This window comes from Pleurodeles waltl, chromosome 9 (assembly GCF_031143425.1).
Source record: "Pleurodeles waltl isolate 20211129_DDA chromosome 9, aPleWal1.hap1.20221129, whole genome shotgun sequence".
NCBI classification, from domain to species: domain Eukaryota; kingdom Metazoa; phylum Chordata; class Amphibia; order Caudata; family Salamandridae; genus Pleurodeles; species Pleurodeles waltl.
In genome coordinates this window covers 189023464-189046736 of record NC_090448.1, presented here as the reverse complement: position 1 = coordinate 189046736, position 23273 = coordinate 189023464, and positions in this window count along the sequence as shown.

The following is a 23273-nucleotide window of genomic DNA, read 5'->3' as shown; positions in this document are numbered from 1 at the left end:
TCCCCTGGACGGTGTGCCCACTACCACTGCCCCCAGGTCCCTGTTGTTGTTGGGGTGTTGGGTCAGCCTGGGTGCCCTGTAGTGGCGGACACACCGCTGCTTGACGCGTCCTGGAGACAGAGGCATGGGCCCGCTGGGTGGGAGCTGTGCTGGTGTTCCCAGAGGGGGTTGGGTCTGCTGTGGCCTGTGTCTGTGTGTGGGGAACCGACTGTCCAGAGGTCCCCGATGGTCCGGGCTGGTCATCAGGTTCTAGGTCGACAGAGCTGCTGTCCTCGCTGGGGGCCTGTTCTGGGGGTGGGATGGACAAATCTGGACCCTGCGTGGCGGTGTGTTGGCGTTCGGGCCCTGCAGGGGTATAGGAGTATGGTTATTGTTTCTGTGTGTGCCATGGCGTGCATTTTGAGTGCCCTTGTCCCCCAGTGCTGGCATTCCCTTGTGGGAGGTGTTGTGAGGGTGGTGGGGGGGGGGGGGTGTATGGGTATGTGCAATGGTCATGCTTTGGTGGTGGCTGTCTATGGTTTGTGTTGGCATTCAGGGGTTGGTGTTGTTTAGGGTGGGTTGTGCTGGTGAGACATTGGCAGGGAGGTTGTGTGCTGGGGGGTTGAGATTGGGGGTGAGGGGGGGTTGGCATGCTGGTGGTTGGGGGGGGTGAAGTAGTTGAGATTCGACTTACCAGAGTCCATTCCTCCGTGTACTCCAGCGAGGCCATCAGGATGCATGATGTTTACTACCTCTTGCTCCCATGCTGTGAATTGGGGTGGAGTGGGTGGGGGTCCGCCGCCAGTCTTCTACACAGCGATGTTGTGTCGCGACACCATCGAGCGCACCTTCCCCCGTAGGTCGTTCCATCGCTTTCGGATATCTTCCCGATTTCTGGGATGCTGTCCCACAGCGTTGACCCTGTCTACGATCCTTTGCCATAGCTCAGCCTTCCTTGCTATAGTGGTGTGCTGCACCTGTGTGCCGAAGAGCTGGGGCTCAACCCTTATAATTTCCTCCACCATGACCCTGAGTTCTTGGTCCGAGAACCTGGGGTGTCTTTGGGGTGCCATGGGGTGGTGTGGATGAGGTGTGGGGTGGTGTTTGTGGTGATGTGCGTGGTGATATGTGGTGATGTGTGCGTAAATGTGGTGTGGGTGATGAAGTTGGGTTCCTGTGTGTGTTGGGGTTTTCGATTGCTGTGCTCGCTCTCTCTATCTCTATCTCTATCGCCTTCTCTCCGATTTCCAACTAGTGGGGGTTTGTGGGTGATGTGGGTGTGTGTTTTATAGTTGCTTGGATGTGTGGGAGTGTTGTTTGTATGTGTCTCAGGTGTGTGTATTTCAAATTGTCCAATGTGGCTGTGTTTTGGAGCTGTGTGTGTATTTTGAGCGCGGCGGTGTGTACCGCCAATGGAATACCGCGGTTGAAAGACCACCGCATGGATTCGTGGGTCAGAATGGCATGGGCGTGTTTGTGTTGGCGTGACGTGGAGGTTTGGTCATCTCCAGTTTTCCGCGGCCCGCTGATGAGGCGGCCTTCCTTGGATGTCGGGTTTTTGGCGGTTTCACAGTTGGTGGTCAGAATGACCGTGGCGGTTTACCGCGGCCGCGGCGGTAGAATGGCGGACTTCTGACCGGCGGTAAGGGCCTTTTACCGCCGAGGTCAGAATGACCCCCTATGCCACCAGATTCAAGCAAGCCTGGCTGAAGAGGGGTGATACCCCGAAACCGGTCCCAGGGTGCTTGTTTCTGGTCCAAGGAGGACCTGGTCTGGTAGTTCGGGCTGGACTGTTCCCATGGGGAACAGGGTCAAGACTGATTTGCACATGGCTGGGTCCAAACTGGAATGGCATGGTGAGCAAAAAAAACGATGAATTAAACCCAGATCTGTGCCTGGGGGTGAATGTTTGATTGGTTCTGCATTCCGTCCATCAACTGTTCTTTTTGCTGTGCACCAAAGGCAAGCCCATTTGAACCTGTCCGTTCCCGGACCATGCCCAGCGCCAGGACCCATGGTCCAATCAATTTCCCAGTGATACTTTAGATCACTTGACCTGGGACATGTCTTGTTGTACTGCTGCAGCACTGTGTCACACACCATGGCCTACAGCCATTGCAGGTTCTCCTGTGGCAGCACACCCATACCTATCCCTCAAGCACCAGCAAAATCACCCCCCTCGACCTAACAACAACAAACACACCAAACATGTATGCCAACAGTCAGTCAAATGCATGTTTTCAAACACACAATCACTCAGCAAACAGGCTATTGAGATCTGGAATCTCCATGGCAACAGTGTGCCAGATCACTTTTGTCTTTTCAGAAACCTGGTTCTACTCCAAGTCTGCCCCCAACATTGACATGGCTATTCAGCAGTAAACAAGATTGAGTGACAGGGACACCTTCAAAAGCTAGAAAGTGAACTTGCTATTATCCACCAGACCATCATCAAATGCTCTACACCCACAGAGAACACCCACCCCTTAATGGAACTCATGTTTTTCAAACTGCAAGTCAGCTGCAGCTTCAGCCAAAAGGGAACTGTTGCCTACCAACCACTTGTATTTGGACAACAGTGAACTCACTCAGTTTGTCACAGTCCCAGCACATATTGCAGGATATACACTGGACCCAATCTGTGCCACCAGTGACAGGATCAAATAAAAATCCACCTCACCACTCACATGGACAGACCACTTCCAAATCACCAAACCACAAGTCAATTTAGCCACCAGCATAAGTCTACCAGGCCACAGCTTAGAAAAGTTTTTAGAAGCAGATTGGTTCAATGTCCTCAACAATGCTCTCCTACACAGACTCTACACCATCCAGAAAGCTGCAGCAAGAATTATCCTCAACCTCAGGAGTAGCACCAACACCTCATCACACCTCAGAGAGCTCCACTGGGTCCCCCTACACAAACAATGCTAGTTCAAACTCACCATGCACACATACAAGACACTGCTCAACATGGACCAACCCATCATCACCAACAACCTCAACAAGGGCATCACCAGCTTCAACTATTGGATCAATAACTGCACAGAGTCCCTTACACCCATCAAAGCCAGAGGGCAAAGAAGAGCAAACAAACAAACAGGCAAACAGACAACCTCTGAGAACCTCACCATCACGGCAAACAGCTAAAAAGTAAATGGAGGACCAATCACAAGACCACTTACAGAACTACATATAAAGCTTCACTCAGACTTACCACCAGCAACTAGGCAATCACAGAAAAAGGTCACTAACTGAACCTGTCCAGACATGAAAAAATAGCTGCATGGAAATCGTATCCATTGTCAAATAACTCACGCTACACTATCCAGACTGCTGCAGTAAGAATTATCCTCACCCTCACGAGTAGCACCCACACATCATCACACCTCAGAAAGCTCCACTGGCTCCCCCTACACAAACATTGCTAGTTCAAACTCCTCATGCAACCATTCAAGACACTGCTCAACATTGGACCAGAATCCTTAACTGCATAGACTTTCACCAGGTGATAAGACACCATTGCTCAGCCACACTCTCACTCACACACACTCCCCATCCACAAAAGTAGAATTGGAGGTTGTTTATTTCTACAGTGCACCCAAATTCTGGAATGACCTCCCATGACACATCAGTGCCTCCTCCTCACTGCTTGAATTCCGGAAGAAGAGAAAGATTTGGCTTTTCGACTAATGCTGCATGGCCTAGAGACTACACACTTGCTCAAGTGCATGGATACTGTTGGACTTTTTCCCTTTTGCAGGGTCATCTCCAATCTTTTTGCCTCCTTCCTCCTATTTTTTTTACCTGTTGTTGTTGTCGCTAGGACTCTGGGCACTTTACCACTGCTAACCATTGGCATATTTGATTTACTAGTTAGTCCCCAGCACAGTGCATTAGAGGTGCCCAGGGCCTGTAAATCAAATGCTTCTAGTGGGCCTGCAGCACTGGTTGTGCCACTCACATTGGTAGTCCTGTAAACATGGCTCAGACATGACACTGCAGTGTCTGTGTGTGCAGTTTTAAACTGCCAATTTGACTTGGCAAGTGTACCCACTTGTCAGGCTTAAAACTTCCCTTTTAATACATGTACGGCACCCCTAAGGTAGGCCCTATGTAGCCACATGGGCAGAGTGCAGTGTATGTTAAAAGTGGAACATGTACTTATGTGGTTTACATGTTCTAACAGTGTAATACTGCCAAATTATTTTTTCACTGTTGCAAGGCATATCTCTCTTGCAGGTTAATATGGGGGCTTTCTCTAAATATTATTAAAGTGCAGATTCCCTGAGGAAGCAGATAGAAATAGTGAGTTTAGGGTCTCTGAGCTCACAATTTAAAAATACACCTTTTAGTGAAGTTGTTTTTTAGATTGTGTGTATGAAAATGCCACTTTTAGAAAGTAGGCATTTTCTTGTTTAAACCATTCTGTGACTCTGCCTGTTTGTGGATTCCCTGTCTGGGTCAGTTTGACAGTTGGGCTGTTTGCCCCTCTCCTCTAGACAGTGGCACAAAGGGAGCTGGGGTGTAGCCTGCATATCCTGATGAGCTATCTGTGCTAGGAGGGAGGGGAGGAGTGGTCCCTTACACCTGAACACAAAGCAGTCTCCGACCCCCCCCGGTGTGTGTCTGGCCGCTGGCCTGAGCAAGGCAGGATCTTACAAATAAGAGAGACTTTCTTTTGAAGTAGGTCTACTTCAAAGTCAGAAAGAGGAATAAGAAGAGCCCCCCAAACCCCTGAAAATTAGATCACTTCTGGAATCAAGAGTGTTGGACCTGGCTTTTTGACAGGGACATCCCCAAACTTTTTGCCTCCTTCCTCCTATTTTTTCTGACCTGTTGTTGTTGGCTTTTGACCTCTGGGCACTTTACCACTGCTAACCAGTGCTAAAGTGCATATGCTCTCTGTGTAAATTGTACTACTGATTGGTTTATCCATGATTGACTATTTAATTTACTTGTAAGTCCCTGGTAGAGTGCACTACATGTGCCTAGGGCAGGTAGATTAAATGCTACTAGTGGGCCTGCAGCACTGGTTGTGCCACCCACCTCAGTAGCCCCTTAACCTTGTCTCAGGCCTGCCATTGCAAGGCCTGTGTGTGCAGTTTCACTGCCACTTCGACTTGGCATTTAAAGGTATTTTCCAAGCCTAGAACTCCCCTTTTTCTATACATTAGTCACCCCTAATGTGTGCCCTATGTAACCCCTAGAGCAGGGTGCTGTGTGGGTAAAAGGCAGGACATGTACTTGTGTGGGTATATGTCCTGGTAGTGTAAAACTCCTAAATTCATTTTCACACTACTGTGAGGCCTGCTCCCTTCATAGGCTAACATTGGGGCTGCTCTCATACATTGTTGAAGTGGCAGCTGCTGATCTGAAAGGAGCAGGAAGGTCATATTTAGTATGGCCAGAATGGTAATATAAAATCCTACTGAATGGTGAAGTCGGATTTAATATTACTATTCTAGAAATGCCACTTTTAGAAAGTGAGCATTTCTTTGCACTAAAATCTTGTTGTGCCCTTCAATCCACGTCTGGCTAGGTTTAGTTGACAGCTCCTTGTGCATTCACTCAGACACACCCCAAACACAGGGTACTCAGCCTCACTTGCATACATCTGCATTTTGAATGGGTCTTCCTGGGCTGGGAGGGTGGAGGGCCTGCCCTCACACAAAGGACTGCCACACCCCCTACTGGGACTCTGGCAGACAGGATTGAGCTGAAAGGGGGCTTGGTGCATTTCTTAGAGACTCTTTGAAGTCACCCCCACTTCAAAGGCACAACTTAGTATAAAACAGGGCCTCTGCCCTCCCTCATCAGACACTTGCTGGAGAAGAAACCTGAACCAGAAACTACATCCTGCCAAGAAGAACTGCCTGGCTGCTCAAAGGACTCACCTGTCTGCTTTCTACAAAGGACTGCTGCCTTGCTGTTGCCCTGCTGCCTTGCTGAACTCTTGTCTGGCTGTGAAAGTGCTCTCCAAGGGCTTGGATAGAGCTTGCCTCCTGTTCCTTGAAGTCTCAGGACCAAAAAGACTTCTCTCTTCCTCTTGGACGCTCCGTGCGACGAACTTTTCGACGCACAGCTTGTTCCGCGGCAAGAAAAACGCCGCACACCAACGCTGATCAACGCTATGTCTTCGGGACGACCGAAACTTTGACACACGGCCTCGCAAGGACAACGCCGCCCGACTTCCCGGGAGAAATCGACGCAACGCCTGCCGTGAGATCAAAACTTTGATGCACGACCTCGCAAGGACAACGCCGCCCGACTCCGCAGGTGAAATCGACGCGACGCCTGCCGTGAGGTGGAAACTTTGACGCACGGCCTCGCAAGGACAACGCCGCCCGACTTTCCAGGAGAAATCGACGCGACGCCTGCCGTGAGATCAAAACTTTGACGCACGGCCTCGCAAGGACAACGGCGCCCGACTCCGCCGGAGAAATCGACGCGACGCCTGCCGTGAGATCGAAACTTCGACGCGCAGCCCCGCAGAACGACGCGCAGCCGGAAAACAAGCAGGAAAATCCACGCACAGGCCCGGGACATCTGGTACTCCCCGCAAACCACAGTAAGAGACTGTCCGCGTGCCGGAAAATGATGCCCAACTCCCCGCGTGGAAAATAGCGACGCAAGTCCGTGTATGCTGAGGAGAAATCGACGCACACACCAGTTTTCCACGCACCTCTTCTCCTGTGGCCCTCTGAGGAGATTTTCCACCAGAAACCAGGTACTTTGTGTTTGAAAGAGACTTTGTTTACTTTCTAAAGGCTTAAGACACTTTCTATCACTTCTCAGTGATAACTTTACAAATTTGTATTGCAACTTTGATCGTTTTGACCTGAAGATACCCAGATAAATATTATATATTTTTCTAAATACTGTGTGGTGTATTTTTGTGGTGTTATGCTATGTTGTTGTATGATTTATTGCACAAATGCTTTACACATTGCCTTCTAAGTTAAGCCTGACTGCTCGTGCCAAGCTACCGGAGGGTGAGCACAGGCTGATTTTGGATTGTGTGTGACTTACCCTGACTAGAGTGAGGGTTCTTGCTTGGACAGAGGGCAACCTGACTGCCAACCAAAAACCCCATTTCTAACATTGGTGATCAGCGGTGAGGATAGGACTTGTGTTTGTGCAGTGACATACAGTAGCTAAGTATTTCACTACCTACCCACAGTTGAAGGTCAACTTGATTTTTCATCTTTTTTGCTTTTGGTTCTCTGATGTCCTCCTGGATATACTATTGATATTTTGGACTTTGGATTTTGGTTCTTGCCAGTAAGACTTTGTCAGCAATGAGACTGCTTACCTACTCATTCTTTGTGCCTACTGACCACCTCACTAAGGGGGACCTAAGGAAGCTTTGCAGAAAATGGGGCCTTCCTGTAGCAAGGAGATCTACTAAGGCGGAGATGCTACATGCCTACATAGTCTGGGGGGAAGAAATATGGGCAGAGAGAGAGGCAGCAAGAAACCAAATGACTAAGTACCCCTCAGATGAGGAGGAGGACTACTCACATGAGGAGGAAGACTGCTCACATGAGGAGGAAGACTACTCAGATGAGGAAAGAGAACTAGTGGGAGATGAAGGGCTCCTAGCTCTAGAGCGGTGTTTGGAAGAGCTAGATGAGCAGCTTGAAAGGGCTGAGGCAGCAAGTCTCTTAGCCCTGGAAGAAGAAAAGATTGCAGCTCAAGAGCCGAGCTGTGAAGAGCTGAAACTGGAGGCCGGAAGGGCTGAGTCCAGTTCAGATGGTGGCAGCAAAAATCTTGCATCCAGTACTGCTGAAGAAGGGCACAAGCCCAGAGATGTGGTGCCCAACTTGAAGAAGGGAGTTGACACACCCCAGGCAGTTCAAGGGTATGAGGTAGTTCCCGTTATGCACAGGGTCCCTGAGAAGGATTGGGGAACTGGTACAGGGAGTCATATTCCTACTGGGGGGAGGGACACTTTACTGACTCTAGCAGAGAGTGACAGAGTAAAGGGTTCCCCCCTGGTGGACGTCCTGGATATAGAGTGTAGAGACATCCCAGAAGAGTATGGGTTGAGTGTCAGGGACAGACAGATACTGTCTCACCAGTCTCAGGAGGGTGAAGTAGAGTGCTTTTCCAAGGTTGAGTTACTGGGTGGTTGGGTGAAGGGTACTGTGGTTAATACATGTGAAGGGCAGAATGATGTAATTGCTGGAGAGCATATGTCTGGTCCCTATTTTCCAGAGCTACGCCAACACCAGGTGGAGTGTGAGTTCTCTGACCCCAGGGAACTTACAATGGAGGCAGACTTCTGCGTGAGTACCAGAGAGTCTGAAGAGGCATTTGGGGGTGCTCCTGAAGGGAGTGGTCTAGGTGGTTCCCAACCAAGTGAGGTGGGAAAGGATTGTAGTGTCCCAGGTAGGTCCCAGGTCCTAGAGGGTTCCATGAGGGAACACCAGGAGGGAAGCCTAGCCTGTACCGTAGGGCCATCTTTTGAGGGAAGCCCCGCAGTGTCAGAAGAACTTGGGGGGGTGACTGTAGCCAGCATCCCAACAGTTCTGGTGTCTGGCAGTACCCCTCCTAGTGAGGGGGTGCAGAAGTCCAGACATAGGGTTGAGAGGGGGTTGCAGACCCCAGTGGAGGACCTTGAGAGTCAGGGGACAGCTCTGAGAGCAGAGACCCCCAGGAATGACCCAGGTGAAACCGTTTCTGGTTTGGGGGAAACCCAGACTCTGCCGGATGGGCAGAGGTCGGGAGACCTGCGCCAACCAGACTCTTGTGTGACCCTTGGGGACGGTATGTCCCTTGTGGGGGGTGAGAGTGCCCCCCAGGAAGTCCTGGCATGCCAGGCAAAGATTCAACCTCAGGGTGGTGACTCTAGGTTGGATACCCAGGTTCAGAGGTTAAACCCTGACCTAGTGGGAGCTAGATGTGCCTCCCAAGAAGTCCTGCTGTGCCAGGCAATTGTCCAACCTCAGGGTGTTGACTCTGGGTTGGATGACCAGGTTCAGAGGTTAAACTCTGACCTGGTGGGGGGTAGGTGTGCCCCCCAGAAAGTCCTGGCGTGCCAGGCAATTGCCCAACCTCGGGGTGGTGACCCTGGGTTGGGGAACCAGGCTCAGTGGTTAAACTCTGACCTGGTGGGAGGTAGGTGTGCCTCCCTGGAAGTCCTGGCCTGCCAGGCAATGGTTCAACTTCAGGGTGGTGACTCTGGATTGGCTAACCAGGTTCAGGGGATAAACTCTGACCTGTTGGGGGGTAGGTGTGCCCCCCAGAAAGTCCTGGTGTACCAGGCAGTGGTCCAACCTCAGAGTGCTGACTCTGGGTTGGATAACCGGGTTCAGAGGTCAAACTCTGATCTGGTGGGGGGTAGGTGTGCCCCCCAGAAAGTCCTGGCGTGCCAGGCAATTGTTCAACCTCAGGGTGGTGACCCTGGGTTGGAGAACCAGGTTCAGAGGATAAACTCTGACCTGGTGGAGGGTCAGTGTGCCCTCCAGGAAGTCCTGGCGTGCCAGGCAGTTGCCCAACCTCAGGGTGATGACCCTAGGTTGGAAAACCAGGTCCAGAGGTTAAACTCTGACCGGGTGGAGGGTCAGTGTGCCCTCCAGGAAGTCCTGGCGTGCCAGGCAATTGTCCAACTTCAGGGTGGTGACTCTGAGTTGAATGCCCAAGTTTAGAGGTTAAACTCTGACCTGGTGGAGGGTCAGTGTGCCCTCCAGGAAGTCCTGGCGTGCCAGGCAATTGTTCAACTTCAGGGTGGTGACTCTGAGTTGAATGGTCAGGTGCAGAGGTTAAACTCTGACCTGGTGGGGGGTAGGTGTGCCCCCCAGGAAGTCCTGGTTTGCCAGGCAGTGATCCAGTCTGAGGGTACAGACCCTGGGCTGGAAGACCAGGTTCAGGGTGTCCCCCCGGACCTGGAGGGAGGGGCTACTGATAACAGTGCCCCTACCATGTTGCCTTCTGAGGAGGCCACTCCTAGTTGGAGGGTGCTAGACCCCAGAAGGGAAGGCAGGGGGAGGGAAGCCTCACCCCGGGCCCTAGTCCAACCTGAAGGTACAGGCCCCAGGTTGGAGGGCCAGTTGCAGGTTAACAGCCCTGCACTGGTGGAGGAATGGTACAGGGCGACTTCTTTAAGCACCCTGACCATGTTGGACTCTGGGGGTACCGCTCCAGGAGGGAGGGTACAGAGCCCCAGAGGGGAGGACCAGGTTCAGGCTGTCATCCCTGACCTGGTGGAAGGGAGAGTGATTAAAGGGTGCCCAGCACCTGGGGCTACCGCCCCCCACTCTCCACAGCCACAGGGGTTGGAGAGCTTTGAGAGGCCTGGGGCCTGGCTCTCATCCCTGGCAGCTGTCAGTAATCACTGTGGCTTGCTGTCCGGGTAGACAGAGTTATCCCTGGGGAGGAGACAAGTGTCACACCCCGGGGGTAGAGTGGGCAACACCACTGTGTTGGTCATGGTGGTACTATCCTGCTCCTGGGATACATCTGTGAGCAAAGTAAGGTTAGGTGCTGCACAGATGGGATCCGCAGGTAAGGAGAAAGGTTCCCCATGGGTTGGCTTAGTGGGCCCTGAGAGTATGGACAGAGTGATCCAATTGGAGTCAGGAAGGCGAAGAACTGGAGCATGCCCCTGCTGTTGTGGGCCTGGGTCCTTGTTCTGTCGCCTCAAACAGGGAAGTACATCAGGATAGTGATTGTTCTCCCCTGGCTTTAGGCTGGTAGGGGGTCATGTTGGACCTGGCTTTTTGACAGGGACATCCCCAAACTTTTTGCCTCCTTCCTCCTATTTTTTCTGACCTGTTGTTGTTGGCTTTTGACCTCTGGGCACTTTACCACTGCTAACCAGTGCTAAAGTGCATATGCTCTCTGTGTAAATTGTACTACTGATTGGTTTATCCATGATTGACTATTTAATGTACTTGTAAGTCCCTGGTAGAGTGCACTACATGTGCCTAGGGCAGGTAGATTAAATGCTACTAGTGGGCCTGCAGCACTGGTTGTGCCACCCACCTCAGTAGCCCCTTAACCTTGTCTCATGCCTGCCATTGCAAGGCCTGTGTGTGCAGTTTCACTGCCACTTCGACTTGGCATTTAAAGGTATTTGCCAAGCCTAGAACTCCCCTTTTTCTATACATAAATCACCCCTAATGTGTGCCCTAGGTAACCCCTAGAGCAGGGTGCTGTGTGGGTAAAAGGCAGGACATGTACTTGTGTGGTTATATGTCCTGGTAGTGTAAAACTCCTAAATTCGTTTTCACACTACTGTGAGGCCTGCTCCCTTCATAGGCTAACATTGGGGCTGCTCTCATACATTGTTGAAGTGGCAGCTGCTGATCTGAAATGAGCAGGAAGGTCATATTTAGTATGGCCAGAATGGTAATATAAAATCCTACTGAATGGTGAAGTCGGATTTAATATTACTATTCTAGAAATGCCACTTTTAGAAAGTGAGCATTTCTTTGCACTAAAATCTTGTTGTGCCCTTCAAGCCACGTCTGGCTAGGTTTAGTTGACAGCTCCTTGTGCATTCACCCAGACACACCCCAAACACAGGGTACTCAGCCTCACTTGCATACATCTGCATTTTGAATGGGTCTTCCTGGGCTGGGAGGGTGGAGGGCCTGCCCTCACACAAAGGACTGCCACACCCCCTACTGGGACTCTGGCAGACAGGATTGAGCTGAAAGGGGGCTTGGTGCATTTCTTAGAGACTCTTTGAAGTCACCCCCACTTCAAAGGCACAACTTAGTATAAAACAGGGCCTCTGCCCTACCTCATCAGACACTTGCTGGAGAAGAAACCTGAACCAGAAACTACATCCTGCCAAGAAGAACTGCCTGGCTGCTCAAAGGACTCACCTGTCTGCTTTCTACAAAGGACTGCTGCCTTGCTGTTGCCCTGCTGCCTTGCTGAACTCTTGTCTGGCTGTGAAAGTGCTCTCCAAGGGCTTGGATAGAGCTTGCCTCCTGTTCCTTGAAGTCTCAGGACCAAAAAGACTTCTCTCTTCCTCTTGGACGCTCCGTGCACCGAACTTTTCGACGCACAGCTTGTTCCGCGGCAAGAAAAATGCCGCACACCGACGCTGATCAACGCGACGTCTTCGGGACGACCGAAACTTCGACGCACGGCCTCGCAAGGACAACGCCGCCCGACTTCCCGGGAGAAATCGACGCGACGCCTGCCGTGAGATCAAAACTTTGACGCACGGCCTCGCAATGACAACGCCGCCAGACTCCGCAGGTGAAATGGACGCGACGCCTGCCGTGAGATCGAAACTTTGACGCACGGCCTCGCAAGGACAACGCCACCCGACTTCCCGGGAGAAATCGACGCGACGTCTGCCGTGAGATCACAACTTTGACACACGGCCTCGCAAGGACAACGCCGCCCGACTCCGCCGGAGAAATCGACGCAACGCCTGCCGTGAGATCGAAACTCCGACGCGCAGCCCCGCAGAACGATGCGCAGCCGGAAAACAAGCAGGAAAATCCACGCACAGACCCGGGACATCTGGTACTCCCCGCAAACCACAGTAAGAGACTGTCTGTGCGCCGGAAAATGATGCCCGACTCCCCGCGTGGAAAATAACGACGCAAGTCCGTGTGTGCTGAGGAGAAATTGACGCACAGACCAGTTTTCCACGCACCTCTTCTCCTGTGGCCCTCTGAGGAGATTTTCCACCAGAAACCAGGTACTTTGTGTTTGAAAGAGACTTTGTTTACTTTCTAAAGGCTTAAGACACTTTCTATCACTTCTCAGTGATAACTTTACAAATTCATATTGCAACTTTGATCGTTTTGACCTAAAGATACCCATATAAATATTATATATTTTTTCTAAATACTGTGTGGTGTATTTTTGTGGTGTTATGCTATGGTGTTGTATGATTTATTGCACAAATGCTTTACACATTGCCTTCTAAGTTAAGCCTGACTGCTCGTGCCAAGCTACCGGAGGGTGAGCACAGGCTGATTTTGGATTGTGTGTGACTTACCCTGACTAGAGTGAGGGTTCTTGCTTGGACAGAGGGCAACCTGACTGCCAACCAAAAACCCCATTTCTAACAAAGAGGAACCGCTGCCAAGGACATGAGCTGAAGAGCTGAGGAGAAGTGCTGCCCTGCCTGTGACTGTACTTTGTGGACTTATTTTGCAGTTTTGCTTCTGCCTGTAAAAGGGGACAAATACTTGACTTTGTTGAGCATTCCTGCTTTTGAAGAATCCCCAAGGGCTTAAACTGAGCTTGCCTCCTGTTGTTGAAGTCTCAGGGCCATCAAAGACTTCTCCTGCCAGCATCTGGACTCTCTTCTGAGAATCCTGCCCTGCCAAGTGGTGCCCTATCCAGTTCCTGGTTCCTGGGCCCTTGAAAGGTGAAGCTGACAGACAAAGACTGAAGATCCACGCACAGACCACTGTGCGTGGAAATTTTCGATTCACCTTCCGTGATGCGGCTGATAAACGATGCGCCGCCAGCTTCGAGGCTCAAATCAACGCTCCACCTGCATCCTAGCTGGAAGATCGATGCAACACGGCTGGAGATACAACACGCAACACCTGCTAACGGAGGCTGATAACTATGCAAACCCCATGCAGCACTGTTTTGTGATACCGTGCAACTGGATTTTCAATGCAACATCGCTGGGTGCAGAAAAACAACACAAAGCATGCCCGGACCCGAGGTGCCTGTTCGGATCGACGCATTGCTCTCTTGCAGAAGAGGAGAAACGACGCACGCCAACCCGACCGGAGGAGGAATGATGTATCGCTGGCCTTTTCTGACACACACTCCGGTGTGTGTTATTTTGACGCTACCCAGGTACTTTTGCACCCTAACAACGTTCTCACTGTTTTCTAAAGGATTTAAGACTCTTAGGCCCGTATTTATACTTTTTTTAGCACCGCATTTGCGCCGCTTTTTGACGCAAAACGGCGCAAACCTACAAAATACAATGGCATTTTGCAAGTTTGCGCCGTTTTTGCGTCAAAAAATGACGCAAATGCGGCGCTAAAAAAGTATAAATATGGGCCTTATTCTTTGAAAATTCATAACTTGACTTTTGTATGTTGGATTTTTGTCATTTTGGTGTTGTTTTGTTTAAATAAATATTCCCTATTTTTCTAAACCTGTGTTGTGTCATTTTGTAGCGTTTTCATGGAATTACTGTGTGTGTTGTACAAATACTTTACACCTAGCACTCTGAAGTTAAGCCTGACTGCTTGTGCCAAGCTACCAAGGAGGTGAGCAGGGGACAACTGAGGGTGACTCTCCTTCACCCTAACTATAGTGAGAGTTATTGCTTGGACAGGGGGCAACCTGACTGCCAACCAAAGACCCAATTTTTAACAGATACCCTCATGGTTGATTAGCGCACTGCACAAACCCACATAACATAATAAAACAACAGGTTTGTTAGCTCAGCAGATCCTCCGTGGTGAGATATATACATATATTTAAAACTTTAATTTCTCAAAAATCATGGAAAGAGGTACAGCAAATAAAATAAAAAAAAGAAAATACACCTTTTGGACCAGAATCTAAAATTTCTACAAAATTTACCACAATTTGTGTCTCCTCCTTAGTGAAGTTCTTCTGCCTCTTAAGTAAAATGATCTGCCTTTTGGAGACTGCTGAAGGTTTCTAGAGGTATGACGTCTTGCTAACAAGAATTCGCTACATTTATGTTTTCTAAATGTAATATTTGCCTGGTACGAGAGTTTTACTCAAGTGTTGTTTACTTCCTTACACTTCACTTAAAATACAATAAAAAATAACTAGAAATCACGTTACGGTGTATATATGTCTTATCCCCTCATGTACATAGTTTAAAAGGGGTGGTGTTATATAAGCCTACACCGAGCTGTGTTTTTAGTTTTTTTTTGTTGAGTGGAGTCCACATTCCTGAGTCTAAATGCTCTACATTGCTAAGCAATTGCAGCGAAATATTTGCTCTTCAACCTAACAGCTGGCTTTAAGCCTGAATTTCTTTGAAGACACACAGATGACCTGAGAGGTGTTAAAGAAGAGTTTTCTTTCAATTATCAGTGCATCTGCATAGGACGGACAGTATGCTTTATCAATATGTATTGATTTTCACTCCGAACCATATTTATAGTTGGATGAATTTAAGAGACCCTGACATTTGACATTTCAAAAAAGGGCGGCTCATCTGGATGATCCAATGACCATTTTCAGGACATTTTCCAAGAGATATATTTCTTTCCATTTGACCTATTAAGATTCCCTTTCATTGCTTCCTTTTCAGAGAAAACAATGCAGTATTGTAGTCTGTAGATGACATTTTGTTTTCTCCAGACACTGGTAAACGTGGACACAGTTTTCTCTGTTCATGCGTATTTACTGAGTTTTAAGATTTTGAGATCGTTGTTTAATTCCGTATAATGTCCCAAAAAGTTAAAAGATACTCGGGTGTCAACATACCTCATCCTGCATCATATCATATGCATTTTTTACATGAACATGTATGTGAAATGGGTAAAATGAATGAACGTTTATAAAGGTATATCCTATTGAGCCTTGGAACAATTTACAAATGATTCATGTGCCTGCTATCAAAACAGTCTGCACTGTCCCCCCAGTAACATAGCATGTCAATTATTAATTTTGTAAATCCACAAAATGTATAAAGAAGATGTGTGGTGCATTAGTGTTTTATGTGCCTAAGACATAGGGGGTCATTCCAACTTTGGAGGAGGTGGTAATCCGTCCCAAATGTGACGGATTTACCACCAGCCGTATTACGAGTTCCATAGGATATAATGGACTCGTAAAACGGCTGGTGGTATATCCGTCACTTTACCGTCACTTTTGGGACGGATTACCACTTCCTCCAAAGTTGGAATAACCCCCATAGTGTGGCAATCTACACTGTTTCTGGCCCTCAGCATAGTATCAATAATTTGTGTCTGCATACATATCAGAATCAGAAATTCCTTTATTTGGGTCCAAAAGTAGTTATAAATGTAGAATCCTTCCTGAGACTAGCTACTTGATCAAGTAGCACTATGCACTTTGAGTAATTTATACTATGCATACATACATATTCAATGGGAAAAAAGGTTAACCTAACGTTATAATTAAGTGAATATGTCAGTAACAACATTAATGTTTTGAACTAAAATAAAATCTGTAGAATTTGAGTCTTTCACTAAGAGGACATGTAAGACCTAAACACAAATGCCCTGCCTTTTTAATACAGATCACCCTGCCCTATTGGCTGCTTAAGGCCTACCATAAGGATGACTTACACGTATTAAAAAGGGAGAAATTAGATGCTGCAAAAGATTTCTTTTGTCAGATTGCTTGGCAGTTTAAAACAGCACACAGACCTGTGCTGACTTTAATGACAGACCTGACCCATCTTTGAAAAGGCTGCTTTGGTAGGTGGCACAATAGGTACTTAATTTACAGGTGCTGGGTACATATACCACAACTTTACTAGTGACTTCTACATAAATTAAATGCAGCAATTGGGTATTAGTTAATATTACCATGTTTAAAGGAGTGAGCACAAGCACTTTAGCACTAATTAGCATCCTAAAGCCAAAAATATTTAGCAAACAGGAGGGGAGAAGGCAAACGTTTTGGGAGAAGATTACGTAGTGCTAGTGCAGGTGTCACTAATAAAAGTTATTAATGAGTGTTCATGTATTTTGGATAATGAATTCATGTAGAAAATGAATTAACGTAGGAAATAATGCACATATTTGAAGATGTGACCTCAAAGAACGGCCACCAATGTACACGAAATGTACTAATTAATGATTAATGCATATGAAATGTTGAAAGGTAATAGATTAATGCAGTAATATGTCATATTAAGGGGTATGTTTTAGCTTTATTAATTGTAGGCCTTAACTTAGTGAGTGTCCTGGCCTATTTTGCCAGGCCTCATGCAGAAGCTGTATTTCTTCGCAGTTAATAAAAATGCTGACCAAGCAAATTAAACTGTGAAATATCTACTGTATTGTTAAATGTGTTTAACGGAAGCTTTTCGTGAGAATCAACTGCTAGGAGATGATGTTCTTGCTAATGCAACATTTTATGTGTAATGTGTGTGAGACTGACTTTCCCAGGACAAGAACAATGAAGATACTGACAGAAGTAGAAGCTGCAACAATATTGTTACCCGACAAGCCACATGATAAGAACATTGTAAAATGGACTAATCAACTGTATGTAAATGGAGAAATATTAGAATTCATAGATTTGGTATAATAAAATTATTGGACAAAGTGTGAACATATGATTAACTGACCAATATGGAATTAAGGGATAGTTTAGGTGACTTTGATATAACAACGCCGCAGAGGGAAAAGACTTCAGACTTATCCAGAACTTTAGGAGAGATTCGAGATTTTAGGAGGGAGACATTCATCCCGACATTGGGCTCATATTCCCTGAATGAGAGCCTGATGCCTTGTTGATCGACTGATGTCCTGAGGACGAAGATTGATTCTGCTTTGCTGATCCACACTGTGGATAAGTATAATGCGATAAACTGTGATTTCTATGCATATTTGCTCTTCCTTTCTAGGTACCAACTGCGCTCTTTTGATAGAACCATAGTTAGATGTTTTCCAAATTTGTGTTACTAAATTGTTTTGCATGAAGTCCAACATGCTGAAGCTAATCTGATGTTAGTTGAGGATTCTGACATGACGAAAAGACTAATGTTTGATGGATTTCTCTGCTTAACTACATGCATTACATCTCATTAACGTAGCTGACTCTGCTATTGATTTACACTGTATCTTAGGAAAGTATTGTAGTTCAAGCTTTGATTAGATTGCGTTTCTTCCACCGCTTTGGATAACCAGTGTTGTTTTTGTATGTGTTTCATTTGATTTTGAGGTTAATCTACATGACCTTAGCATTGTTAATATAGGGAAATAAACATTTCTAAACTTCTACTAAAGGTGTGGTTATTCATGACTGAAAGGTCATGGTGCGTGATAATTACTGACTCCATTGATTATTGATTTTATTGGTTACTGATTATTGATTATTGTGTATTGATTATTGATTATGTGCTGGAGCTATGGTAAGAACTTCTTACTTGCGAGTCAAAAGGTTCATCGACCTATTCGCATCCACTTGTAAGTATACTTATTAAGGTCTGACGCGCTAACAATAGCGGCTGATGTCAAGGAAGTGTGGTGGTGGGGGGTGTAGGGGTGGGGGGGAGGGTCCTAAAATGAGAAAATACATTTAAAGAAAAGGAACTTACCTGCCTCACGAGGGATCGCTGCTCTTCTGCTCCTCTGATTCCATCTCAGGCACAGGCTCCCAGCCTGCCCTATGGCCAATCCTAACACGACTCTTATGCTGCTGGCACTGCTCTCATGCGGCTGGCTAGTTGTTTGGACTCGAGGGGCAACAATAATTGCCTGCCACTCCTGCGATCACCAGATGGCTGACAGAGGAGTGACAGTCTACCGGATGTTGGGCCCTGTGGTCGATCTATGAGAAACATCCTAGGACTCCAAAACAGATTGGCTCTGAGAACATCATCTCACCCGGGACTAGGTTGATGAAGGTGCGCACTAGGTGGGGTATGAACACTCTGTGGTGTGGCACTTAGGAAGGGAGTTTCTACTGCACTGCTGGCCTCGGTTGCTGGAGCTGCCTTTGCCCTACACGTCCCTACCTCCTCACTCAGCTACAGACACATGCACTGATCCATTGTTGTGGGGACATGCCATGTTGACCTATGGGTGCCTCTTTGGAACCAAGTAATACAATTCTAAATAAGACCTGTTGGGTTTGCATTACTGGAAGCACAAGACAGAGCAGGCAACATTCCTTGAACAGTTGAGCGAGCATGACTAAGCGGGCTAGTTGAGTAATGGACCGTTGAAGCATTCTGTGGTGTTCTTGTCATCTCCAGCAGTGCAATATTGATTCTAACCCCATGAGTGACATACTGCCTGCCCTCCGATAGTAAGAAGAACGAAGCTTGAGTGTCCAAGAGTTCACACAGTATGTCTGTATGGTCGCTCCATGAGTGACCCTCTACCTGCATCTTTGTTGCCTTGGTTGGGTAAGGACTACTATAGGGCTACTACAGGTCAACCACAGATATGCCACACAGCAATATCATTGCACCACAGACACCTCCACAGGGATAATGGCACGGTCAACAAGGACACACAACAACACACAAGGGTGTTCTTGAACCACCTGACGTTGATGTGTTTTAGCCCCCAAATGCCTACAGAGCTGTGCGGTGAGCTGGGGTGAGTGTGTGATAGGCTTAGAGCCTCAAGTAGTACCAGGAGGAACAGAGGAGGCCTACATTAGGCCGGTGCAGCTGGCGTCTTCGGTGGGCACGCTTTTGGCCACATTTTTGTATTATTGCAATCCCAACTAGTATTTTTTTTATTTTTTATTTTCATTTTTCATTTTTCAATTTGAAGCCCACCAGCCCCAGTCTCCACTTCTTTTCCAACATAAATCCAAGTGTGTACATGCCCCCTCCTGAACCCCACATAACCGGGAGGGGTGCCATGGTTCTCTTTCCATCGATAACTGCAATTACTTTGGGGCGGGCTTGTGCCCCCCACCTCCAGTGGAAGGTGGGGTATGGCAACGCCAGTTATAACCCATTGAGCATGCACGTACCCCCCACCCAAGTCGTTAGGTGAGGTGTGGCCTCCATTGGCTATTCGCAGCAGCAGCCTTTTACTGAGGTTGGAGTTAACAGAGTAACAAGCCAATTAACCAGACACTTGTGGCTGGCCCCTCATTGGCCCCTTTGGTGAAACACAAGGTCCAACGTGCCAGGTCCCACCTACTAACCATCAGTTTATGACAACTCACTGCTTCTATGCAATGAGATCAGGTAAGATGCACGGTGAGTCTAAAATTCTTAAGAGACAAGGCCCAAAGGCTAAGGTCATTTCCAAACATGCCGAGGGGCCCAATGAGAGCTCCTCTGACACACCAAGCCCTGCACATAAGGGACCCCAGAAGGCAAAAAGCACACATTTTCTAAAATCTCTATTTGCTAATTCTGCTTCTGCCCATGGCTGCTCTATAGTCCCTTTTACCGACTGAGGAGCCTTTCAGCATAAACAGGCCAAACCAACACAAAGTCAAAGCTGAAGTGCACACATCTGACAAAGACTTGTGCTCAAGGGATCTGACCTTCAGATTCATTGTGGAAAATTACATCACTTTCAAAAAACCCACGTTTAAGAAGATGCCACTCCCCCTGAGTTACCTAAGCAAAGCCAACTCCCCTCTCAAAAGACACTTGAAAGACCCTTGGAGGCTTTGGTCCTTTGACAAGACCTCCTATTGAGGCCATTTGAAGGTAGCCAAGAAGTCCTTATTGAGCAACAAGACACAACAACAAACTCAGGCCCCAAACACGATTATAACATTCTGCTTTCTCCAATAAATATTCAGCAGTGCAATGGACCAGCTCAAAGGGACCATAGTCCACCTGTACGGCTAACCCTTGAGGATTGCTTACAGCCCAATACAGGCTTATTCCATCTTAAGGGCCACAGTACTGGGTCAACTCTCGGTGGGCCAAGTAATAAGTTGGAGAACAATGTACAAGTTTCCTCACACAGCAGGATCCTCAAAAGCCCTCTGGTATGAAGATCATGACCAGGGGCCCACCACTGATAAAGGACACAATGCCATCCTCTTTGTGGACTCTGCACTTAAATATAATGGAGGTGATTTCTTCAAACTAGATTTAATTCAGAAAAACGTAATCTTCAATTTGACATCTTAAATTCGATGGGGGCCCACCTCATTGGCATAGATCAAATGTTGCAAGCACTAAACATCCTTATAAAGCGAATACAGAAAGATCACAACACAGTGTACCACTTGTACCAATGTTCTTCATTTATGGATCATTTAAAAACCTATTCTGGCAGAAATCCCAGCAGCCATCAAACTCTCAAAAAATCCTTTGGCGCTCCTAAAAACAATTGTGGCATTGGTGATAATTTTCACTCACCTTCTTCCCGGCGGGTGACTCAAGAAGTGAGCCAGTCTTGGAGGGTGTAGAAGGTCTTTAATCAGAAACTGTCACTTGAGCCTACTCAAGGTTCCTGGTTGTCACAGGAAATCAAGCAAAGTCAAATTCCAAGAATTGTAATGTGGAGGACCCACTGGAGCCCAGGACGTCCCTAGACCACAGCTCATCATTGAGACCTCCCACGCGAGCTCAGCATGGACCACCGCAAACAGCTAAGCCACCCATGACTGAAAGAGAGTGCAAATGCCTCAGGAAGGCAAGGACCAACACGCTGATAAAAGAAACGGCTTCAAAAACAAAGCCCCCACAAGCCTCCTAGGGCCAGATGTACAAAGCATTTTTCAAGTCACAAAGGGGCGATTCGCAGAATCAGCCCGTTTGCGACTTGAAAAATGCTTTTTGGGATGTACAAAGCCTAAATTGCAATTGAGTAACTTGTTACTGAATTGCAGTTTGGGTTTTGCAAATCAGTATTAGGAAGGGGCGTGACAAGGGCGTCCCTTCCTAGTACTGATTCTAAATGGTATGTATGATTGTTTTGTGACCGCAAATGTGGTCGCAAAACAATCGCAGTTAGCACCAGTTTCTAACTGGCACTAACCTATTCGCAAATGGGAAGGGGTCCCCAAGGGACCCCTTCCCCTTTGTGAATGGCAGTGGAAATATTTCAGAGCAGGCAGTGTCCTAAGGACCACTGCCTGCTCTGAAAAAAATGAAAAGAAAACTGTGCATTTTTCTTTTGAAATGCATCACGTTTTCCTTTAAGGAAAACAGGCTGCATGTAAAAAAAAAAATGTTTTATTTAAAAGCAGTCACAGACATGGTGGTCTGCTGTCTCCAGCAGGCCACCATCCCCGTGAGGGCGGCCATTCTCAATGGGGTCGTAAATTGTGACCTACCCCATAAATATTCATGAGATAGGTCCTTTGTGACCCCATTGGGAATCGCAAACAGTGTTAAGTACACTGTTGTACATCCGATTTTGCAACTCACAAACTGCGAGTTGCTAAGACTTGCAGTTTGCAAGTCGCAAAACCAGATCTTTGTACATGTGGCCCCCAGTCTCCAAGGCAGGCTATTGACCATCAGAGATCACAGCCTCTTTTACAACAAAATTAATTGCATCATTCTCCTCAACCCAAAGAGTTAATGCCATCAGGGTCCATCCACCTATAAAAGATAGCCCTTTACAGCATGGTTTGGCCATCAGACATTGCCTCAGTAATTGCTGATGACCATATTTCGGCAGATAAGGACAAGACTTCCGATGGCACCATTCCATGGGAACATCAGATATTCCCTAACAGCGTGGTTTGGCCAGTAGACATTGCATTCATAATTACTGATGACCGTATTTTGGCAGACCAGGGCAAGACTTTCAATCGACCATTTCAAGGGAACATAAGGGCAAATCCCTTACAGGAATTAGCCAAGGCAGACTTTCTTTGCCCAGACTCAAGCACCAGCCCAGTCCCCTGCTACAGCCAACTGCTGCCATTGCAATTTTAGCCAAGATTCATACCATTTAAACCCTACTCACTGCATACACCCTGTAGCTTTGGACAGTCACTCAATCTGGGCAGTAATATCAGAAGATACTACTTGAACATAAACGTTATTTTGTGAAGGAAGGTACCAAACACAGCCCACAACATCTCACTGTCCTGTCAGACTAGACTGCTTCACCTCCATGACAGGCTGCATACCGGGGCTGCTTCTGCTGGGGAGTGGTCCTAACTATTAATAACCAAACCTGCAAACATGCTCATGGCCTGGGGACTGTGTTGAGTGCTTTGCTAAAAAAAATCTAATTGCAATGCAGAAGCTACGATCATCTTTGACTACGCATGCCACAAATCACTCCTCCACACTCTTGATCTCTGAACATAGTGCCCTATAGCAGACCACAGATGAGAACAAGAAACTAGATGCTATACTGGCAACAATAGAGCATTCGAGATCCACCCTCAAAACTAAAATCTATACAGTGGACATTGAACTTAACCTGTTACAAGATGATCACAGAAGTTTGTCTAATAGTGTCACTAGTACGGAGTGAGCAATAGAATCTATACAACTGCAAACATTGGACGGGCCAAAACAATTTTTGAGCTTGTTTGACCAGGTGAAAATCCTTGAGGATCATGGTGAAGGTGCCATTGGTCAAACACACAGGAGTAATATGGACATAATAGTCCCAGCAGAGGGCACAGAGGGACAAGACCCAATAGCCTACCTAGAGAACTGGTTCAAACATAGAGCAGGTGGAAATATAACTCTGCTCGCAGAGTTGGCA